The sequence below is a fragment of the Arvicanthis niloticus genome, chromosome 15, assembly GCF_011762505.2.
Source record: "Arvicanthis niloticus isolate mArvNil1 chromosome 15, mArvNil1.pat.X, whole genome shotgun sequence".
NCBI lineage: Eukaryota > Metazoa > Chordata > Mammalia > Rodentia > Muridae > Arvicanthis > Arvicanthis niloticus.
This window is the reverse complement of record NC_047672.1, coordinates 32041480-32064345: the sequence shown is the minus strand read 5'-3', so window position 1 is coordinate 32064345 and position 22866 is coordinate 32041480. Positions and strand designations below refer to the sequence as shown.

The following is a 22866-nucleotide window of genomic DNA, read 5'->3' as shown; positions in this document are numbered from 1 at the left end:
AAGTAACCAGAGAAAAGTCTGTGAGTTCTGAGCTCTAGCCTTGACCACCGACTCCAGCTACAGTAAAACATATTTGACTGGCTTTAAGAGTGTCATTTGTGTTCATACATGTTCATGTGTACAGGGACATGTGTGCACGTGTGTGTGTGTGTGTGTGTGTGTGTAGACCAGAAAACCTCAGTTGCCATTTCTCAGGAGCTGTCCATTTTGTTTGCCAAAACAGGGTTCCTTGTTGGCCTGTAGCTCACCAAGCAGGCTAGGCTAACTGGCCAGTAAGCTCCAGGGATCTGCCTATTTTTCTTTCCCTGCTGAAGGAATTATTCCTATGCTTGTTTTTTTTTTTTTTTTAAATGTAGTTTCTAAGAAGCAAATGCAAGACTTCACGCTTGTGTGGCAAGAACTTTTCCCGTTGAGCTGTCTCCCCAGTACTAGAAAAACACATCCCTGAGTTGGTAGGGGTCCCATTCTAGAAATGAATTCTATCTTGCTATGATGTCCTTGTCATGACTCTTACCGAGAGTCTCCTGGATTGCATCTGTCCCTCCAAGGACTGCCAAGCAGGGAAGAGATGCTTAATCATGGGCAGGTTGGGACAAAGTGGTTAATCTCTTCCATGGACACAAATACAGCCCAAACCATCTCCACCGCTGTGCCCAAACACAGGTAGAGATTAGAATGCGGAGGAGGCGTGAACAGAGGGACACACAGGAATGTGTCTAGGAGGTGCCTGCCGTGTCAGGAGGCTGACCTAGGTGAACATCAGGATTGATTCTCCACTCTGTCCTCCTAGGCTCTCTTTACCAGCAGGCATATACCCCCATACCCAGTTTATGCAGTGCAAGGGGTTGAACTCAGGGCCTTGTGCACGAGTCCACACTAGGCTAAGCATTCTACCTACTAAATCAATCCCCAGCAGGAAAACACAGCACTTGCAATCAGTGTTAACAGTTTCCCAAAGAGTCTGGGAATGGCCTGAGGAGCAGGGTGCTGGGCCTCTCTCAGTGCCTAGTGTCTGCACACTGCAGATGCTCAGGTCTCCTCCATTCAACCACATTACTGCTAGGCTACTAAAGTGAAGGGAGTTGGCCATGTCTATGGGCTCTGTTAAAGTTTAAAAACGCCTCCTTGAAAAGTATATCCAAGGGCTGTCCTTTTTTCCAAGACCAGTTCTAACAGCTAAGACGGCTGGCACCCAACTGGCACACACCAGTGCCTTTGTCTTGTCACCTCCTGCCATACCAAGCCTTTGGCACAATTCTGGTGACTCAACCTCTGCCAGGCCCATGCCACCTCTGCCCAACCCCTAGCGGGTGGTGTCCAACATGTTCGGGTTGGTACAGGTTTGGTAGTAGGCCATAGTTTCCTGGACTCCATGTCAGAAGTGGCGTCTGCAAGAGTGGTAGACACGCTGTTCTTCCCACTGTAACTTCCATGGACAAACTCCTGGTCTACTTTTGAGTGGGCCTTCTTTTGCCTCTGGGAGAAAACCTTTTGTGCCCATTGCCCCATGTGTCTCCTCTGGCTTCAGAAAGCTTCGACCCTGACACAGCAAGTCAGTACAGCTTGGCCCAAAGCTCTGTGGCCGCACCCACATACCAAGGCAGGGCTGATGCCAGCGTGTTCCCTGCAAAGGTGTGCATCTATCGTTTCCTCCACAGACCGGGGGGAGGGGGGGAGGGGGGGAGGGGGCGGTAGAGTTTCTTTCTAACTCTCTCAGTGCCCATGAAGTCCCAGGACATGTTGATGCACCTCTAGGCTTCTCAGCAAAGGGGCGACTGCTGTTAGAGTTGCCATCCAAGCTGTGAAGTACTTTTCCTCTGCAGACTCGAGTCTATACACATGGAACATCCCTAGTCTGCAATCCAAAATGTTTCCAGTCAGCATGGGTGGGAACCTATTTCCTTAGGTGGAAATTCTACACCTCACCTTGTGTGATGGGCTGCAATAAAACACAGTTGCTTTAATAATGTGTGAAATTACCTTCAGGCTGTGTGTACAGGTGTACACACACACATATGACACACAAATCAATCACAAATAGGCTTGAGTCTCATCAGCAAGGTTTTCATTATGTACATACAAGTAAGTATTCCTTAACCATAAGCTCTTCTGGTCCTGAGTATTCTGCGTGAGGCAGACTTAACCTTTAGTCTGAGGCAGGAAGGTGACATCACTGTTGAAGGTGGCATCTGGCCATTCGGAAGTGTGCCTTATTAGGGAGTTACTTCTGGAGTTCCCAGCAGCCTCAGCCAGGTATCAGCTAAAGGCAACTTGACATCCTAGGACTTGATCTGAGATCACAGTAGGTCCAGGATTATTGCATGGCTGTCCAAGCCCCTTACAAGATTTAGTAAAGAGATTTCATGGCATCCTCTTCCTTCCTTGGCTTTCCCTGTAATAGAGAAAACAGTTCTGTTACTAATCACTTGTCTCAGCCCCAAAGAAATTACTTTGATCCTTAGCCTGGGATGCATACAATCTCGGAAGCCACACTGCCTTCAGGTTCTAAATGACTGGAAAGAAAGCTCCAAAGCCCAGTCTGCTGGTTGGCTTGTTTCTCAGCAATAGTTAATTTAAAATCAGTAGCAAGAAACGCACCTTGTCTGGAGGCCACTGCTTAGACTGGGTTGGGTACCTGCTGTTCCACTGGTTTTGACTCTCTCTCGACAGTAAGCCAAGGAAAGGGTTTTTCCTACCTCCATTCACTGGCCATGGTATTCCCTCTCTTAAAAAAACCCAAGAGCTGCATGGAGCTCTAAGCTCCTTAACTTCGATGGACTGAATTCACATTAATACTTTGGCTCTTTGACCTTCTTGCTTTCTTCGTAACAGGACACTCACCTCTCAGATCTATTAAACTTTATGTGTACTGAAAATCAGACCATTAAATCTAAAGATGGTTCCAGAGATGTCACGGACAGGAAGGGAATGCATGACCCTTCTGAAGTGTTCAACTTCAGATGGATGTGTATCCGTAAGGGGCTGTTACTGTTCTCGTTGCTAGGATGAAGTCCTTGATGTTAAAGAGTTTTGTTGGCTCATGGTTTTAGAAGCGCCATCTGTCATAGCACGGAAGGCACAGTGTTGGCAGCTGTTCCACGTATAGCAGCTAAGTGCAAGGTAGCAGCTGTCTGCATGGTCCAGACCAGGTCCAGACTAGATAAGGGAACGGGCTCCAAACAGTGTAGGGCAGAAGGTGGGTACAACCTTCAGAGCTCCTCCTGATACCCTACCTCAGCGCCAAGTATGGAATGAATAATAGTCGTGGAAATTGAGTATGTGAGTGAAAACTGAAGGGTGGGAATTTTAATCTGTGCAGTGACACAGGAAAGCCATATTTAGAATTGTAAAATTCAATAAGCGTAAGTACGTAGTAAAAGTCTTGTAACTGAAGCCAGGACAGTGGTATACACCTGCATCCCAGTATTTCAGAGACTCGAGCAGGAGGGTCTTGATTTCTAGGCCAGCCTGGGCTGGAGAGTGAGACTGTTTCACATAAACAAGACAAAACAAAATGAAGCTGTATGGCCTTTTATTTTCTCCTAAGGTTTTTCTGTTGAGGATGGAGAGATTGTTCATAAACATACTGTTTCTGCAGAGGACCCAAGTTCAGTTCCCAGAACCCACACTGGGCAGCTCACAAATGTCTGTAACTCCAGCTCCAGGAGATCAGATACCCCTGGTCTTGAAGGACAACTGCACACATAGACAGATTGATGATGATGATGACAAAGACGATCAGCCAGGTGTGGTGGAATAAGCTTTTGATTCTAGCACTCAGGAGACAGAGGCAGGCAGATCTCTGAGAGTTGGTGGGCAGTCTGGGCTGCATACTGAAACCATCTCAAAAAAAGAAAAAAAAAACATCCTTTAAATTTACTCTTGTGGTAACAAGAGGTCACCAGCATGAACCTTCCAGACAGGGAACAAGAACAGGGAGATATGTGGACAAAGCCTTAACAAATGGGCAGATCCAGAGAGCTTACATCCAGCACAGCACACAATGGTGATACCAAAGACCCCAGGGAAGAAAGCCCTTAGCAAGGACCCTATACCTTTGTAGAAGGGCAGGAGGACCTGGGGTGTCTTGAAGCCAGGAGGACTGGTAGAAGTCTCAAACAGACCTTAGGTTCAGTTAAGTTCTAGTTTCTTCCCAAATAACCCAAACACATTTCACTCTGTGGAGAGCCTGAAGCAGAGATTCGGTGTGGTGTACCTGGAGACAGTGGGCACAGACAAGGGAGTACTGGGTGCCAGGCTACAGAAGCAGCTAACTAAAACTCACATTTGGAACAGTTAAGACTCACTGCCCCCTCTTCAATTCAGCTTCCAGAATATGACATTCAGGCTCATCCCTATGCAGGTCTTATTCACCACCTCCATCTTGCCATGTAAGGCTAGAACTACATTTCCCAGAATCCTCTTCTCTATATGGTTCCAGTTCTCTATATGGCTACAGTTTGGCAAGGGGAGAAACCTGAATTAGATGTAGAATTCCTACATTGAAGTTATTATTCCAAAGGCCGGACACGGCAGTCCACAGTCCCAGTGTCTCCACTGAGAAGCTGCCCACTGGTGGGCCGTGTCTGCAGCTTCTTGAACTTCTAGAGCCTCCAGCTCTTGTGATGCAGGCTGAAGATCCAGTGAGAATTTCTCCGCTGCTGTGGCTGAAGCTTTCCAGACTTCTCTGTCTCAAGCAACCACGCACTAAGATTTATTTTTGTAACATCTGAAAGGATTCAGGTTGTTATGCTAACTGAACCAACCCCTAGGTGGAAATTGGCCAGGCCAAGGGAAGGAACCCACTAACCAATAGGTAATAGCTCTGGTGTACCCGAGCAGACCGCCAGACTGAGTCACATTACAGTGTCCCTACTGCATCTGTGACAAACCACTCTAGACTCAGTGTCTTCAAAGACTTTAACCACACAGTCTTCCAAGTCAACCACAGGACTTACTGGGGTGAAGTCAGGGGTAAGCAGTTCGGTTCCCTTCTGGAGGCTGGAGGGGAGTTGGTCTGTTGTCTTACTCTCCCACCTCAGAACATGACATATTCCTTGCCAGGGCCCTCTTACTCCATCCTTGAGGTGGCAGTGTTGGGTGTCCTCCATCTCCACACCTCCCTGACCATAGCCAGGAAGGGACTCTGCTTTGAAGGCTTCTAGAGCAGCCAGGATGCATCTCAAGGCACCTGACCCACTGCCTCCAACAAGCCCACGTAAGGTTACATTTTCGTAGATTTTATGGGTTAGGACAAGAAATCTTTTTTCTTAAGAGAATTTAAATTTATGTGTGTTTGTGCATATGCATGTGCCCGAGGTCAGAGGAGGGTGTTGGGTTCCCATGGAGCTTCCCAACTTACAGGTATAAGTCACCCCACATGGGTACTAGGATTGTAAGAACAGTATATGCTCTCAACTGATGAGCCATCTCTCCAGCCCCTAGGACAGGGGCCTTTTGTTGTTTGAGTGAAAGGATCGTAGGCCTACCTGCACAGTGCTGTGATTAGGTAAGCCAGGTGAGAACTCCTGTCAGTGCTCAGAGACCTTTCTAGTCCTGTCTCAAACATGAACAGAGATGCAAGTAAACTCACAACACAAAAGCCCGGAATACTCAAAGCACCTGAAGAATTAGACACAGCAGGAGACAAAAAAAAACTCTATCACAAGTAAGCAATCAACAGCCTGAAACGGCTGTGAATCCTCACGCCAGGGAAGAGTGACATTCAAGACCCACCTTTCAGATACTGAAGTCCATTAGCAGAAATGAATACTCACTGTGACGTTTAGAAGACATGGTGGGAGTTCTTCCAGAAAGTAGAGCAAAGAGATAGAAAGGCGAGGGGGAGAGGTAACGCAAGCCATGCAGTGCACGGCAAAGGTGAACGCAAGATGATTAAGAAAGCCACTGAAGAACACAGACTACAGGGATAACCAAGTCTCCTGCTTCCAGAGAGAAAGGCCTATGGATTAGCTCTGCATTCTACCTCAATCCTGGGCACTAGAGAAGGAAAGTCTGAGGGATTTTCTTTTTTCTAACCAGGAATTCCATACCAAAAAAAATGTAACCCTGGCCCCCCCAAATTTCACCAGTCTGTCTTTCCCAGATGACTACTGAAGGATATGTGTGCTTCTTTAACACACATGCACGAACACATACACAGACTCTCAGACGGGAGCTGGTTGAGAGGATTAAAGAGATGAGGACCTGGAATGTATTTAGCCCAGGAAGGAAGCAAGGGAACCAGAGAGCTGAGAAAGGCACTCATCCAGACCAGTGTGGGAGGAAGCTGGGCTCTGAGAAAACAAAGCACAAAATGGTGACCGCCATGCATGTCCCAACATGCTGGCAGGGAAGCTGCAAGCCCCACAGTCAGGATGAGGAGTAAAGGGTAAAGTTCACGGAAACGACTTTTTAAATGATAGTTAGTCATCTCAGAATTTAAATAAGGCTTCTGAAGGAATGTCAATTCTGAACAGGCAGGCTACAGGAGTCTCTATTACCAACTCTAGGTCTTCTATGTGCATGTGTGTGTTCATGTGCACCTTAGGTTCACCTCCGGTGTTCTTCATGACACCACTGCTCACCTGGCTTTTTGAGCAGGTTGTTCACTAGTTGACTTCCTCTGTGCTGTAATTGGATTGTATGGGCTGCTTTAAGGGGGTGGGGTTGTGAAAGCTAAATCCTCACATCCTGATGGGGGAGGGAGAAGGGAAGAGAATCAGAATAAAAGGAGAGCAGCCCTTTAAAACAGGCAATCAGAAGACACAGATAAGAGTTGAAGATAAGACTAATGGGAAGATATAGGTACAGCAGTGGACAGCTACTTACTGCTATGGGTTCAGTGCTATCCAGTATAGTCTGTGAATATATAACACATGAATCACATTAAAAGATTAAACTTAAAAAACAAAACAGGACAATTCAAATGCCAAACTGGTTACATAAACAAAATGTCCACACAATGAAATATTATTTAGTCATGAAAAGGGACTGGAGTGTAGATGAACACATTGTGAGTGAACCTTGAAAACATCACATTAAGTGAGCTAAGCTGGATGGAGAATTTCACAGAGGTATGCTTCTGTAAATGTCTAGGACATGTGAATCTACAGAGAGCAGATTTTGCTCAGAGACAGAAGAACAGAATGAGGAGTGCTGACTTACTGGGTCTAGGTTTTCTTTTGAGGTGAGGAGAATTAGACCTTGCTGATCTGACAGCTGTACAACACCAGGATAGGTTTAAGAGCCATTGTATTCCATACTCTAAAATGGTTAAAAAGATACACTTTGTGTTTTCTGTAGCTGTGTTACTTTGTTTCATCTTGATAATAAAAATATGTAAAAATACTAATAGATTCTAGTCAATGTCTGGGGTAGATTCCATCTTAATTTCAGTTGAACAGAACTTGTTCACACTCTCAGCAGCAAACACATTCTTCTGCTTTCCACTGACTTGGGTGATGTGTAGCGCTAAGTAACTGAGGCTAGGCATCTCACTCAGGCTCAACAGGAATGAGCTATGAACGAACGTCAGGATGCAGCTCTTCAGCAGTCCCAACGGTTTGCTTGCTTTTTCATTCTGAAACACAAGCACAGGAAACTTGGATTTGGGGTTCTGGGCAGCGAGGTCTATCCAAAGCTTAGTCATTTGTATGATTCATTTGATTTTTCTCATTTATAAGTCTAGTTAAAGTTCAACCAGGAGGAAACATAGACATAAGTACTACTTGGAAATGCTGCAAATACCACAGGTTAGGCATGTCCAACCTGTGGCCCACGCCACCACCACCCGGACCCCCCAGAATAGCCATGAATGCTGTCCAACACATCGTAAGTGTACTTAAAACCCATGAAATTATCTTTTGCAATACCACTGCATTCTCTAATGTTGTTAACTTTGTAGATGACAACATTGCATTGCAACGTCAAATGGCTGGATACATCTACCAGACATGAGTTTGTCACACAGATTGCAGTAACGAAAAGTGTGTGTAGTGACATTTTTCTCTCTCTGAAATCCTGATACATGGGATGTCCTTCCCTTCTAGAGGTCCTTCCTCTAGAACACCCCCACCTAACAACAGAGAAGCTTGCTAAGTCAGGTCAGTATAACCTGAAGCCCATGCCTGGCTCTCAGGAGCCCGGTGGTGGTGAAGCAACCAGCAGTGCTCTGCGGGGACAGCACGGCAGTGTGAAGGCTCTGCTGCAATGTGGACCAGTGCACATGTGATCTGGGCGTTAACAGAATCCTGGAGGACTTGGGCTGAGGGGAATGGAAGGACCCCTCTGGGCAGAGGGGCACTGCTCACACAGGCTTAGAGGAGTGTAAGATTCTAACAACAGATGACTAGTTATTCACAACACAGAGGTAAGCAGCACTGACAGCAACCAACCACGGCCCAGAAGCTCGGTCCCGAGAGAGAGTGAGAAGACAAGGCAGTCTGTGGTGGGAGTCTTAACAGCCTGTCCCTGGCTAGTAACAGTTCCCTGAAAACCTAGGGAGAGAGGGAATGAGGCTGAATACATTTTACACATCCACCTGGTGGTGGCTCAAAGGCTGAGAAACAGAGGGAGCAGCAAGGAAGCCACACAGGAGACTAAGAGGCGCAGAGGGGAAGGGAACGGTTTGAAGGAGAACTCTGAAGGGGAGGGCAGGGTCATGGTCTGCTGAGGGGCAGGAAAGGGCATTCAGATTCAGCAGTGGGCAGTGTGGGAACAGGCAGCTTTGTGGAGACCAAGGACACAGCTTTGGCATACGGTGTAGGGGTGGGTTTAGAAAAGCAGGTGGACCAACTAGGAGACACCCAACACACAGACCTGAGACGTGGTGTCACCACCCTCTTGGTGGTCCCGGGGGCTATAACTCCAGTGTGTTGGGAAAAATCACATGGTCATTATGTCTGAAACATGGAGTGGAGATCACTCAGGGAAGCAACCAGCAGTAAATGCAGAAGACCTGAGTCCCAGGGGATCTAAGTGGTGAGCTGTGGCTCATGTGCCTTGCTCCAGGGGACAGAACTCTAGTCTTAGCTCCAGACCCAGTGTCTTAACTTGGAGGCAACAACATTCCCAGAGATACTCTGAGGAGGGCTGAAAGCCAGCGAGTGGGCAGGAGGAAGCAGCTAGGGGGTTTCTGGGTTGTTAGTGTGTGGGCACAGAAGAGCAGTGCTTTAGGTGTCCCTTCATGTAGCAGTAGACAGGTCTGTTGGTGACATCAGCACCTAGGAGGTGTAGCAGTGGGGTTCCCCATTGTCCACAGACCTAGAAAGTCAGGGTGTTTTTTACTGAGTGCATCTCTTTCCTAAGGACATTTCAGGACAACTGCCCAAGCAGACCCTCTCACTTTCTTCACGTCCACTTATTTCTATGCCTGTTACTTTAGCAGAGTCCCAGACTCCGGACTGTCATCTGAAGCATCGGAACCATCACAGACTTGGGACTGCCATCTGAAGCATCTGCTGCATCTAACTTCTAGCTCTCCTGAGTCTGGCAGCTGACCATGCAATGGCCAGTGACAGGCAGGCTAGGTGACTATCCCTAGGGGAGCTGATAGAACCTTCCAGAGGTAAATGTCCCCTGCCCCTCTCACACTGGATGCTCAGTCATTTGCTCTGCCCTTTATCCTCCAGTTATCATCAAGCCTGGCATCCCCGCACACTTTCTGAAACATACCCACTGTCACTATGTGAATAGTTAACCATGCTGCTACTGTGACATGTGTTAATGGAAGTTTAAAATAGGAAGGAAATGTACCTTACTATGTCTTAGTATTTGTTTTCTTAATTCTTACCTGTGGCTCCAAAGTCAGTAACAAATTAGTCTCGAGTCAGCTGCATGGTGCTTTTCCCCAATCATTATAACCGATTTCAGATGGTGCTAGAAAATTCTATTGACTCTGAACACCAAAAGAAATCAGTCATCCTCTAAGGGGTCACAAGAGGTCGTGTGCATTGGGAAGGCCCGGGCCTGCAATCTGTCATATATGCAGGGTCTTCATCCAGGCATGACGGAGTCCGCTCCTAGAGAAGGCTTATTACATGAACAAGTATGCAGTTCTAACAACGGATGACTGATTAGCTATCCCCAACACTGAGGTAAGCAGGGCAGTCGAGGGCAGGCCTGCTGCAACTTGAGCAGGTTCTGGTAGCCTGACTGTTTGAGATACTGGACACTGCAAGGCTGTACCACTCATTCCTTTTTTGCGGTTTGCAGTGAAGTTGTTCTCCTCCAAGAACACTGATTTCAAATGGTGCTAGACAATCACTATTTAAATCTAAACCACCATATGAAACCAGCTTCCTGAAGGAGCTTTGTCATCTGTTTTCATGATCTTCCAGCAGTCTCCTACGGAAGGGAAGGTGAAGTCCGCGCAATAGTTGCCAATTTCAGGCGATCCTACGCTGACCTCATCCAGCAGGGGTGCGTGTGTGCATGCGTGCGTGTGCGTGTAGGGGGTGACATATTCACTCAACAGCATTCTTCCCTGCAAATGATAACTGAGCCCTCACCCTAGAGCAGCCGTGGGACAGTGAGCACGAAGCTCACACCCTCTCGGTGCAGTGTGGCAGAGCTGACACACTTTCTAAGCGTGACACTTTTTTACTTCTAGATCAGTCTGTTAGATTCCACAGGTGACACAATCTGGGATCCTGAAGGGCACAATGACGGAGCACTCAAAGGCAAAGCAACTCACGGATACTATTGAGACCTCTGCCCCCACCCCCACATTTTGCCAGACCAGGATCTCTCAGACTGCAGCAATGAGTTCAGGTCTTTGCTAACTCAATTCTCCAGAAGTAAAGCTTTGAATCTTAGGTATCTGAGAGATTATCACTGTTATCATTACTGCTATTGCTAATGTGTTACTGCTACTACTAAGGAGAACATTTTTTCTATGTAATTACAGTAAGTTGTCCTACCTGAGGAAACAATTTGAAATAGCCAGTGTGCACATGGCTTTGCCCATTTAAACTCAGGTCTCATCAAGGCTGCCAGACGTCTCCTTGGTCCATCCTCAGGTCTCAAGGCTGCTGGACCTCTCCTTGCTCCTTGGTCTCTATCCTCAAAACTGTACCTCATAACTCAACAGCATCACAGCATCAGCGTGAAAAAAGCGTTTGAGCTCCATCGGCTTCACTAAAGGCAGAGTGAGCTTTGCTGCCCCCTAACGCTCCCTTCCATCGCTCTCACAACCCAGTCTTGCTGTAGTAACGGTACTAATCTAACAATATGCTAGCAGCTGAAGATTCCAAGCCTGCGAGGCCCTATGTCTAGAATATGTAAACCTGGGGGGGGGGGGGCTGAAGAATGTCTGAGCTCAGTTCCCAGCACACAGGCTGGCTTACAACTCCAGCTGAAGGGAATCCGATGCCCTCTTGTGGCTTCTGTGGGCACCTACACCCAAGCGCACACATACGATAAAAACATGCATGCACACACAAGCACACATTCATGCATACATACACACACACAGATCTTCAGTCTAAATCCCAATTCTCATATAATTCCAGCAAGTGCAGCTCCCTAAGAACAGGGTCACTGTGAGAATGGTCTTGAAGTTAACAAGAAAAATCTCTATTGTTGGCTAGCACAGAGATAGACAAACCAGAGAGCACTTTTTTTTTTTTTTTTTTTTTTTTTAAGGATACACATTCAAGTATCTGGGTCAGACCATACATGTCACTGTTATAACTGTGCTCACACATCTAGTAAGCCATGCTTGGCAGAGTTGACAGGAGGGTTAAATCAGGCAGTATATGAGAACTTTTTCTTTGGCATTTAGTAGAGGGATGTGGCTAAGAGGTCCACCACAGCTCACAGGTGAGAGGCATAAACGGACTCGTTTGTTTTTTTTTTTCTTTTAAAGATACCTCTGCATGGTGCCTCCCATCTCAGTGCACTGGAATGAGCACCTGCAGATATATTCTGATTACCTCTCCATTCAAGGGCCTACATGTGGGACCTGTGCTGTCGCTGATGTGCACAGGTTTCTGTACATCTTCCCTGACTGTGAACTGGCAGCTGGGTGTGTAAGAGCAGATAGCAAACTCCAACTGTCACTTAAAAACTCACTGGGGACTCACAGAGAACAAGCTACAGCAAAACCTCTTTAAAGGTGGTTTGCAAGCATGTGCCTCTACTTCCACAAAGACAACCTGCTACAAGGCTTTTCCAGGCACAGACATGCTGCAGAGACCCTTCGTTAGAGGAGCAGTACGTGGTATTTCAGTGACATATGAACCTCAGGGTGTATCCCAGGGACATAGGGTTCTCTTTACTCACACACTTTCAAAAGGTCCCTTCTCTTTGCTGACCAAGACACTTACGCTGGTTAAGTTGCTATCTGGTGAATGACACTTCTTTACACAGGCATTGCTTTGAACTGGCGATCTGTCTGTATTTGGAGATGCTGGGGTGGGTGTGACCAAGGAACATGCCTTTGGCCCTTCAGCAAGGTGTGCTGTGCAGAATGGTTTAGGAGCTGCAGCATCCTATAAACCTGTAGGTCCAACTAGAGCAGGAACGTATGAAGGCATCTTGCACAGGGTAGGAGGAGGTCTATTTTCAAGGGGGACTGGTAAGCCCCAAGCTTTAGCAATGCAAGCATTGTACTTGTCTCCAAGAACACTCTACAGCCAGGCAGAGGGCAATTCCAGGACTCAAACTACATTATATTCTACCCTTTCCTACATGGCCTAACTTTAAAGCTGAAGGTACCTTTCACTAGACAAGAAGCCAAGGGCGTAGGCGGTGTCATTTCTGAAATATTGATCACTCAAGTTAACAAACTGGGAATGCTGTCCCAGCAGGCCCACACAGGATGCTTTACAAGGGACTTGACATCGCAACAAAAAGAGGCCCAGTGACTCAGCAGTCAAGATCCTAACAACTGCAATGTCCAAGTTAATGATTGCAATGCCCCTCGGGGAATCTGGAACAGAGAGGCTTCAAAAGCTGATCATCAGACCAGGGTGGTGAGAGTCAGGTCTGTGAGTGGGTCAGCCTGGGAAAGAAAACTATCTGCGGACCACATCAGGGCCAAGTGCCATCTTCTTTTTACCATTAGCATGTTTCATTATCAAATGGTGGGCTCCATCATGCCATCTCCACACATGTAATGAGTATCTGGCCAGTGCCCACCACCCACTCTTCCCCTTCCCCGTCCATTTCCCGAGTGCTCCGTTTCTCTTTATGTGTCTCCTGTGTAAATGTGTGCATTAGATCCTGATTTGGATAGCCCGGCAGGGTTTCCCTGTGGACTCCTAGCTGTCCTGGAACCTGGCTCTGAAGACTGGACTGGCCTACAGTGCACAAGATCCACCTGCCCAGGCCTCCCCAGTGGCTGGGTAAAGATGTATGCTACCATATCCCACTGTCTGGTTTTGGTTTTCACTTTAGACTCCATATATGGCAGGAAACATGCAGTACGAGTTGTCTTTCTGAGTCTGGCTTATCTGACTTAACACAATGACTGCCCATTACCCTGACAAGGTCTGAAGTACATTCCTCTTTCTTGTAGCTTCCACCCTTCAAGATAAAGATAATTTTCTTTCTTTCTTTCTTTCTTTCTTTCTTTCTTTCCTTCTTTTTCTTTTCTTTCTTTCTTTTTTTTTTTTGTTTTTTGTTTTTCGAGACAGGGTTTCTCTGTGTAGCCCTGGCTATCCTGGAACTCACTCTGTAGACCAGGCTGGCCTTGAACTCAAAAATCCACCTGCCTCTGCCTCCCAAGTGCTGGGATTAAAGGCGTGTGCAAGATAATTTTCAAACAAGAATGGAATGTCTATTGGGAAGATCACTGAGCATTGGAATTAAAGTCTGAAGATGCTGACTGGTAAGAGAAATAGATAAACAACCACGATTATGTCACACACTGTGTTAACTATAGAACAGCCTTTGGGGCGGGGAACCCAGGTTCAGAATTACGGAAGGTGGGGAGGAGGAAGATGTGTCAAGACTGACACAAGGTGAAATCCAAAGTGCAGCCAGGAAATCAATGACACCATAAACTACCAGCAGCTTCCCAAACTTGTGTGGTCACAGGCCTAAGGAGAGGGACCAGTGTCCCACAGGTCCCTATCAGATCACAGGCACACCTGCTACAGCTGGTCTGGGAGCAGTCAGTGTTTAGAAAGTGGTTTACTGCATTTAAGCTGGCAAGAGCCTCCTAGGTCAGTGTTTGAGAAAGCCTAATTACAGAGAACCTGGGAGCCCAATGGCTGCCGCCCGGTAGCTTTGTAGGTGGTGTTTTACGTGACCAGTTTCTGCAGTGAAGGAAACTGCAGGAGTCTGAGTTTCCTCACATAAAAGGGTCTGGCTTGACAAGATTGCCTGCAGTCTTTCTTCTACCATCTCCCCCATGACAACTTGCTGTCAAGGCAGCTCACGAAAGTTCGATCTAAGGGCGGAACTGAAGCAAGGCTCACAATGTACCTGAGAGAGCACCTAGATCAGAAGGTAACAGAGCCACTAAGGGAAGGAACTCTGGCGGCCTCTGGACTCTACAGAGGGAGGGCCTTACCTCAGAAGCAGACCTACCAACAAGTACCTCTCCTGTCACTCCTGCTCCTCGGGAGCGGCAACCTGCTGAGTGCCAGGACATATATGCTGCCCTCTGTCAAGTGTCATAAAGGGATCTTTCAAACGATGGCACCTTTAGCCTGGGATTAGAAGGACAAACAGTGTAAGCCCTGGATTAGAAAGATCCAGATGTCAATTTCTCCTCTGCTGCTTGTTACACAGCCTCCAGCAGGCGTCTTAACCCTTTCTTTAGGGTTAACTCTGAGAGCTGTGAAAACTAAGAACAAGAAAGCTGTGCATGGTGCAGATCTGCCCTCCTAGCACTCAGAGCTGAGGCAGGAGGATCATCTGGACTATACAGTATTACTGTCTCAAAACAAATTCTCTTTCCTCTCTGTGGATCACCCCACTCCCTACCCCCAGGCAGCTTTCAATACAGGTCTCTCTTTCCTGATGTGAGTGGCTGGCACAGCTAACATTTTAGATAAGTATCTACATTGTAAGTATCTACCTACAATCAGGATGATAAGATCAGCAAATGACTGCAACAGGATTGGGCATTAGTAACCAAAGGTAGCTCTGGAGGTTTCGGTGGAGGTCAAGGCCCGGCTAAGAGATGTCAAAACAAGGGATCAAGAGTTGGGTAAAAGAGATTAAGATCTGAAACAGACTGAGGTACTCTGGCCATTTTGACCCACCCACTCAGGCCTACGGCTTCACTGGTTCATGGTACTACTCCAGGGGCTGGAGGAACAAGTTCAGTGTAAGTCAATTATAAATAGTGCTGAAAGAACAGGTATAAGACAGAAAGACAAGGCGTAACTCAGGCAAACATAGGAGGTGCCAGTCCCTGTGAGCCATGCATGTGGGAGGGACATGCCACGTCTTTTGTAAATAGCAATGTAAAAGGCTAATAGCAACGCAATGTGGTCTTATGGTCTATGTCTCCAGAGCAGACCTACAATAACCAGGGCATTCACTAGCAATGCTGGAGAGCACTAGCGAAAGACCTAGGCAGAGAACGCACCATGTCTGACCCTGACCCTGTATGTAATCCAACTGCAGGATGAATTCTACAGCACGAGGCAGAACCCCTGCTGGAGCTTGTGTCACGCTGTCAGAGCACAGACGTCACTCTGGATTGCATGGGCCCGAGTGGCTGACAGACTAGGCAGAAGATGCTTTTGGGAGGATGAGGCTCTGAGCTAGACTCCCAGAGGGCGGCCTGGGCAGGTGGGGAAGAAACCGCAGGGAAGGAATGGCAGAGTTGTCAAAGCTGACAAACAGGGACCACTGTCTTTGGGAAGTCGGTCTGCAAGGTTCTGAGGTAACAAGGTATCAAGAGGTGTGAGAGAACCAATGTATGTATCTGTCCTACCTCACCCAGAGGTTAGCTGGGAAGAGGGAAGCCGGAGATCACAAGAAACGTGGATTTTATGGGGAGAAGGTTATAAGCAGTAAATGTTTATTAGGGTCTAACCTGTGCAGGTTCTATGCCAAAGACAGGAGAGTGAGCAGAACATGGAGTTACAAGCCATCAGAAGACACTACTGATGGCATTAGGGCCAGGTCAGGACAGAGTGTGGGAACTGGATACACGCTCCCAAGGGCGTGCTATTCTTTGTCCCGTAAGGGGCAAGACTAAAGGATGTGGGAGTCTGTTCCTTCCGAGTGTCCCAGGATGGCCTGAACAGGGTGTCAGTGATTTGATTTGGCTTGAGGAGAAAAGCTTGTAGGATATCCTATAGAGAGAGGCCCTTCAGCTCAACACTGGTTCTTGTCCTGTTTCCTGACTCCTTTCAGAAGGCAAAGGAAGTCATTGTGTTACCAGTCCCCAGATGGCACTCACAGTGGAGCAACTTTTAAAGCACAACTAAGACAAAGAAATGTTGCCTGTAACTTGTGGCCTCACAAAAAATGGCAGAGAAAGGGGAGACCAGGACAGGGAACAGGCAAAGCTTCCAGCCCAAATCTGTCCACTTGACAGACATGGTCATGTTAAGGCCCTACTGTAGGAAAAGAAATAAAAACCCAAGGTAGAGGCTGGAGACAGCTCAGCAGTTAAGAGCACTGGCTGATTTCTCAGGCCTGTAGCTTAGTTCCCTGCACCTAAGTCAGGTGGTGCACAACAGCTTAGAGCTTAGCTTCAAGGGATCCAATGCCTCTTCTGGTCTAGAGATGCCTGTTAATACATGCCTGCACATGCGCGGGCGCGCGCACACACACACACACACACACACACACACACACACAGAGAGAGAGAGAGAGAGAGAGAGAGAGAGAGAGAGAGAGAGAGAGAGAGAGAGAGAGAAACAAAACCCATGGATGACTTGGGTTGAGTGGCTCCTGCTGATTCTCCGTTTCACTGGGTTCCAGGAAAGGCCACTATGGACAAACGGTGGCTCACTTGCCAGGCTCTTTTCTTTAAAAACAAAATTGCCATAAAATAAATGACCTATTTTAGACATTTAGACAATACAGGTGCGGGGGTGGGGGGTCAGGGACATTGTTACTGTTTTCCAGAATCATGCCAGCAACTAAACAGGACGGCCTCCCTCCACACCGCTTCCATGGGTTCTGAGGAGGAAAAGCCATACTGAGTGTTACTAGAGCCAAGGACAGCTGTGTGGGAGAGCCTCCTGTCATGCTGACAAGCTGGGTTTACATGGAGAGCTAGCCTTGCAACAAGGCCTTTATGAGAACATTATAAGGCACGAGGCCCAGCTTTTTAAAGTTCTACCTAGAAGGTAGGGCCTAGGATACACTCCCTGGACGGCTTCATGGCAGAGATTTGGGTACAAATCCCATGTCTTTGATTTGATTTTCTCCTTAGACAAATTAATCTCTTGGCTCAGGTTACTGTTCTTATACAAATAAAGGCAGCATTATGCCGTCTCACATGCTCATGGAGGAAAGGCTGGTGGCTGGGTGCCAGTGTGCTATGGGTGCCGAACCTCGGTTCATGTCCTCTATGGCTGTGGTGCACAGGTTGTCTCCGGTTGCATGGCTCTGCCTGTGGCCTGGTGTCTCCTGGAGCTTGTCCACTAGGCCTGTCTTGCTCATTCCTCAGTACAGCAGGGGTGGCTGGCTTCTCCTAGGTTGACAAGGGAATGAGTCTTCGCAGCAACTGCCTCCCTGAAGCCTCAGTTGAGGAGCAAGGGGGTGAGCCACGGCTCTCCCAAGCTGCCCTCAGGCCCACCCTCTTTCCCAGATTTCTCACTCTGCCTTATCTCCCCTAGTGGGCACTTTCAAGTGCCCAAAGCATCTTCTAAATATGATATCTACTCAGGCCCCGCAGTACAGCATGTTCTAAGAACACTGCTCAATTCTTTTTCCTGTGGGAAGGTTTGTTTTATTAAGAAAGAACTACTGTGCATAAGCTCTCATTTAAAAGGGGAAACCCACAAAAGGTATGTGGAGTTCAATTCTGGCAGAGGGACAGACACATGCTCATCCTGTTTCTCTCTCCCCAAGAGCTAATAAATGAGAAACACATGGGTAACCCCTTCACGGGCATTTGAAAAGGCCGCTCATAGCACACACAGGTCTGCTCCACTCCACTTCCCTTTTCCACCCAGAATGACCCTCAAAGGCGAGCTGTCTCTTCCAGCAAAAGCCAAGGGCAGGCAGGAGCCTCCTCTGCGGTTTGGACTGGGAGTCTTAGGCTCTAGACACAGAGGCCTGTCTGGGACTGGCTCCTCTCCCAAATCCATGACCCCTGGCAGGCTAAAGCCTCCCAATGCTGGCCTCTGCCTGAAGTAAGCAAGCCATTTTTCATAGTTTTCCCCCTTCCAAAATGAGATGATTCTACTAAATGACACTGAGTGCAAGGATGGTTTCTGCTTTGAACTTTACCTGAAGAGATTTTAATTTTAGTCCTTGCCTGAAAAGCTGTTGTGCCAAAAAAGGAGACTTCTGAATCATTCAAAACCATTAAGAAGAATGTTGGCTTCAACTTCAGAAAGGCAGGATAAACAAACCCATGCCTGCTGGAGCCTTTGCCTTTTAACCCAGCAGTGCCTAAGTCCCAAGATCTTGCGGAGTGCTCTCACATGGTGCAATTACAGGAAGCATCACCTTGGCATCTTGGTGTCCAATGCTCAGTGATGCCATGTGATCACCAAGATTGCTTTTCTGTAATCTCTATGCAAAAACAGGTCGGTTCTCTCCTACGTCCCAAGATAACGGAGCCCCCTTCTTTCCAAGGAACCTCATTCTCCCCCAGACCACACTCCTCCAGTTTAGTGCGGCTGGAGACTGCAGTCTACAGAACTAACTGCCCTCAAACTTCACCAACTGTGGTTAACCGTGGATGACCTGAAATCAAAGGTTGAGGAATCTGGTCTGGTTCTGGATTCTAGAATTTGTCCCCCCATTCTCCTGTGCTGGTTTTGTGCCCAGCACTGCGACAAGGAGGGAGCAGGGAGACTAGGAAACCCGTAGGCCATCCTTGTGTTTTATGCACACAGAAGGCAAACAGAAAAATAAGGAGTAAGCCCCAGCCCCCCGGAACACAGTCGACTGATGCTGCGGTTTGCAACCTGGCATCTGAGTTTTAGAGGAGCAGCTCAAAGTTGTGGCGGAGCCCAGCCCGATCCCCAGTTGAGCACAAACACCCAGAGCTGAGGGAGGACTGGTGAGGACAATGATGGCCTTACCCTTCAGGACACTTGGGCTCAGCAGAATTTACCGCTCACACGGGGTGTGTGGTCAGAAACGGAAAAGAACTTAACCTTTAATGGTTAAAAGAACCTCAATACTTGGAAATCAAGAGCCCTGACATTTTTCCTCCCTTTCCAGAAGCCCCCAGGGGGACACCACAGTAAATCTGGTGAAACATTTACATCAGGCACATTTTATGGCACTATTGCGAGATACTTCCTAACAGTCAGTGTTCAGTCATGATTGCTTTCTGTGTTGTTTTTGGAAGGCTCTGACTGGCTGACATGACTGGGTGGTCAGTCAGACAGCATGTTTTCCTCTGCTGCTCATGTCTTAGACAAAGAGGGATGCTACTTTATGGCTGAGGAGCGGGTATAGACTGAGACCGTCTCTTTTCACTGGTGTGGTGAATACACTAAACATCTGTAAAAAGGAACTTTTAAGAGGACTTCTTTTTCTTCTTTTGCTTTGGGAATACATGATAAGCACCAGGACTTTTTAAAGCAACCATCAGAGAGCCTACTAATAAATAACCTAAAAAAAAAAAAGAAAAAGAAAAAATGAAAGAGAGAGAGAGAGAGAGAGAGAGAGAGAGAAAGAGAAAACAGGGCTGAGGAGATGGCTCAGTGGGTAGGAGCCCTTATTCCATAAGCACAGGAACCAGAGTTCAAACCTCCAGCATCCACATAGAAAGGTAGGCATGGCTGTGCACTCCTGTAACCCCATCACTGGGACACGGGGACTCAAAGAGTCTGCTGGCCAGCTAGCCTGGTCAAGAGTGAGCTTCCAGGTAATGGAAAGATCCTGTCTCAAAGCCGCAAGTTTGGTGAGCAACAGAGTGGCCTCCACACGTGTGTGCATGGTTGTGTTCATAGCATGCCCAGGCCCCAAGAGCTTCAACCTCATTTTCCCATTTCTCATAGAGTATCAAATGGCTTGTATCTCTCCCGGTGTCACACTGTTCTTCCATTCTCTTAAACCACAAGTTTAAACAGAACACCGTTTTAAGATTCTTTCACTTCTATTTCTAAAAGGCATCTGTAAGTGGATAATTCTGGAGTGTTGAAGTAAGATGACCGACCACGGACCATAACTGTAATTGTGGGAAACTCCCCATTTCCTCTGCCATCCCTGTCCCACTCAATGAACCCTCACGGGCTCCTAGGCCAGATGGAGAGAACCCAGTTAGCCTGGGATGGCCTCACCAGGGCACTGTTCCCGGGGCGGTGACTCAGCGCAGGAGGCCCTCCTGCTGCCTGCAGGCTGTTGCTTTCCAGGTCATTATAGTCATGAGGGCAGGGGACCAAAGGACAGCACAGAGCCAGGCTGGAGGTGGCACCTGAAGGGCAGACTTTGTTTTAGAAGAGAACGGGCTAGTCCTGTGGCTGAGGGGGCTTCACACCTATGGCCTAAGCAACATGGGCCACAAGGCAAAAGCCACAAGGCCACAAAGAGGACACCAAGGTGAATATCACTACAGGAAATGAGGGCAGGGCTACAGGACAGGCATCTTGTGCTTAAAAAAGTTTGACTCTGGAGTAGCACATGGCTCACCCAGAAACTCCAGCACTTGGGAAGTGTGGAGAGGAGGCGGAGTTCAAGGCCAGACTCAGTCACAACACAGTAAGTTAGAGGCCAGCCTGGTCTACCTGAGACCCTATTTCAAAGAGTAAGGGGGGAAAAAAGATAACCCTGGGTTATCCTTGCCAACTGTGAAGGCTCCAGTGGCTTCTAAAGGGGTAACTGCACATATTGGCGGCCAGACATCCGAGCGTGCCTAAGGCCTTTCAATGGTGAAATCTAGGGACCCCAGGGCATGCTCCCTCCTTTAGATGAACCCTATGCCAGGAAGACAACCTGTTGCCCACACTGGGCTTCTCCCCTCCTAGTTTGTTCCAGACATGTGCTGAGTTGGCAAAAAGCTCAGACACAGAGCTCTTCAGCCTGAAAGACTTTTTAAACTCTTCAAGCTTTTAAATGTAAAAAACTTTTGCTTGTCCAATTATGACAATTCGTACTTGTTCCCTAAAAACTCCCCAAACCCACTCTGACATGTCGCCTTTTCTGCACTCCCAGCAGTCACCCTTTGATGGTGTCAAATCAACTCATCTTCCCTGGCTTTTTCCCCCTTCACGTCCATAGTCTGTGCCAGAAAAAGTGTCAAGTGCGTGGGCTACAAAGAGAGAGAGAGAGAGAGAGAGAGGGTCCCTTGTGGAGCAGGTGACAGTTACAGAGGGCAGCCGCAGAAGCGTGGCGCGCCGCTTAACCAGGAGAGTGAGGCTCAGAGGAAGTAACTGGCTCTGCCCAGAGCGCTGGAGGCTTTACTGTCGCCTCAGGGCTGTTTATATAAAAATGTAAGGAACCGGTCTGACAAGGGAGGGAGATGGACGGGAAGGGCAGACTAGTGCCTGTGTGCACGAAACTACACATGGCATTTGCTGCAGTCTATCTGCAGCTTGGAGTCCAAGATCTTTTTTTTTTTATGAAGGCTGAACACTTTATCAGGTGTGAAGCCTGACAGCTGTGTGAAGGGATGACTCCAGGATGAGTGAGGCCCTTTATAGGAGAAAGGCATCTTCTCTAGGTATTCTATAGGCACCTTCTATAGGTATCTTGTTTAACTGCCACCACATTCCCTTAGCCATCAATCACAAGCTGCCTTGTGATACTCTCTTCTTTGTTGTCACTCTCCCGAATGGCTCCCGTATTGTGTACCCTAGACTCTACTGATGGTTCCTACAGTGGGCCTGCACGAGGCTTTACCCTCAGAGAGGTTTAACTGAGCCCGTCCAGAACCCCCAGGAAGTGCTTCTGCTGCACAGCGTATCAAACGGGTGCACCATCATCCAGTCGTTACTAAGTCCTCAAGTTTAGGATAGACTACAGGTAGGTTTGGGTCATCTGTTGGGGGCCCAGGACTTAAGAGTCACTTGAAGGGGTCTGAACAAGGAAACATTCCAAACAGAGGAGTCTGCCAGTCCTGGGGGTGCCTTAGACACCTTCTGTGCAATACTGTGAGGTTAGTAAGCACTGTTAGCTTCACAACCCGCCCCAATCCTAGCCAGGCTCTCAGCCCCATGAGCACCCTGCTAAGTTTTTCTAAGTGCCATCTCTTCAAAGATGACCTCTTCCCTTTATCCTCCCCATAGCTGGTGAGCAATGGTCAGATGCCAGGCACGATCCTATTACATAGGGACCCAGAGACAAAAGGCAGTTTCTACTTTCAAGTAGCTTGTGAAGAAGAAAAACATCTGATTATAATACAGTTGTTAAATCCTCTCAGATTTCCCCCTCCCTCTTCTCCTTCCAGCCATTTGGCTTTCTGTTTCTTTCTTTTCTTCCAAAAAAGGAGCTGAGGCATGCTGAGGGAAGTGAGCCAGGCCTGGTAAGAGGAAAGCCGAGAGAGAAGAGAGAGATGGGGAGGTGGTACCTGAGATGACTGTCAGAGGGGTGTTCATCAGCCAGGTGAGTGGGAGGGAGAACACTGTGGGGCAGAGGGGCTTGGCAGATCTGATAGCTGGGCTAGACCTGGAACCCAGGGAGCCAGCAAAGAACCGATTTGCCTGAAGCAGTGTCGGAAGAGGTATGGAAAGTGACTCTGAAGTCAATGAAACCAAAATACAGATTACATAGATGTCAAAGCAGAAACGCTAAGTCCTTAAGCTGGAACAATGTGTGTAAAGT

General features: G+C 47.7%; 1 long non-coding RNA gene across 1 annotated transcript in view; it reads right to left on the bottom strand.

The window, feature by feature from the left end:
- Window positions 1-2048: 2048 nt before the first annotated feature.
- LOC117720747 (uncharacterized) overlaps window positions 2049-22866 on the bottom strand; it is a 168784-nt gene continuing 147966 nt past the window's right edge. The window contains exon 8 of the long non-coding RNA XR_013104132.1: window positions 2049-2392. This is a non-coding gene — a long non-coding RNA (uncharacterized LOC117720747). The remainder of the gene's footprint in view (window positions 2393-22866) is intronic.